This window comes from Vombatus ursinus, unplaced genomic scaffold (assembly GCF_900497805.2).
Source record: "Vombatus ursinus unplaced genomic scaffold, bare-nosed wombat genome assembly UNPS02014820.1, whole genome shotgun sequence".
In the NCBI taxonomy this organism is placed as follows: Eukaryota; Metazoa; Chordata; class Mammalia; order Diprotodontia; family Vombatidae; genus Vombatus; species Vombatus ursinus.
Window position 1 is genome coordinate 21,429,518 of NW_020954598.1, and position 1,546 is coordinate 21,431,063.

Genomic DNA, 1,546 nt, shown 5'->3' on the forward strand with positions numbered 1-1,546 from the left:
AACCTGGAACTCACAATGTCTAGACTAAAATGGAGAAAGTAGACATAATTCTAGCCTGGTAACCCCTGTCTCTGAGGAGAGCAGAGTGGCAGCTTCTGACCCCTACCCTCCTGCTTCCCCTCCTGGCAGAGAATAAAGTTGTTTTTGGAGAAGGGTGGTGGGGAGATGATATGCCTATTTTCTCAGCCATACAAAGACCTTGTCTCCACCATGCCACATGTAGGGAATAGCCCTTGCCACATGTGCAGCCTTACTATGCTATATACCAGGCATTGTGCTAAGTGCTGAGGATACAAAGAAAGGCAAAACCCCTACCTTCAAGGAACTCACATTCTAATAGGGGACACAAATGCAAACTATGTAAAAGAAGATATATTCAGGATAAATTGAAGATAATCTTAGAGGGAAGACATTAGAACTAAGAGAGCTTGGGAAAGGCTTCCTGTGGAAGTAGGGATGTCCCTTCACTGGTTCAGTGTGAACCATGCAGCTTCTCATTCTGTAGTTTTCATCCATGTTTTTCCATAAATTCACCATAGAGTATCCACAAGTGTGCTGGAGAATTTTCTATAAATTCTTTATTTTTTTTCTCCTGGGGTACCAGTGGTACTCTACCATAAAAAAGATAAACAATAGTTTGCATTTCACAGATGTTTGAATTCCATAGCCCTAGGCTTAGCAATGTGCTAATGGTTGGGCTCTGCTGTGGATTTTTCTCAGAGTTATAATTAGGATGGAGTGACTAGGGCTTTGACCTAGGGTAGGAGAATCTTGAGGGGACTGAGAGCACTTGTATCCTTCATCTAAGGAAGAGGGTAGGAGTTGAGTCCAGGGAGAGCAGTGGTTCCATTGTTCTATCTCTGACTTGCAGGGATTCTCCAGAGGAGGTGGTGGGACCCAGGCTCTGGTTCTATTTAGAGATGGAGAGGGAGGCCTGGCCCTGGCCCTGGCCCAAATAAGCTGTTACCTTTAGTGCTGGGAACAAAGACACCTGATCAGTAAGAGAGTTGATAAAGGGGTGATTAATATACAGACCATAGCCTGTACCCTACTCTATAGAAGGTTGGGATTGATCCAGGCTCCCGCTACTCTTGGAGGCTTCTAAGCTGGCCCTCCTTGAGTAGGTGAACTTGGGGCCAGTGTGTGGGTGAAGTATTTATCTCACTCCCAACTCAGCTGCTTATCCTGAGGATGGAGACCTAAGACCAGTGCCCTGGAAGGGCTGGGCACCTGACTGAGTCTAGGCCATATCTCACATTAAAAAGCACCTCATTATTTAGATGCTAGCTTCTCCTTTAGAATGTAAACTCTCTGACGACAAAGTCCTTTTCTGTTTCTCTTTGTTTCCCTAGCCTGAGATCCTTGCCAGTGATAGGTCCCTGAATAGAAAAGTGCTGGACATCACAACCACCACATGCTGCAAGGAGGCCAGGGTCCAGGGTTTCTGAGTTTTTAGACCTAGTCAATGCTTCCACTTAATAGTAGGTGTAATAAAGTATAGCACTGGTGTGTGTGTGTGTGTGTGTGTGTGTGTGTGTGTGTGTGT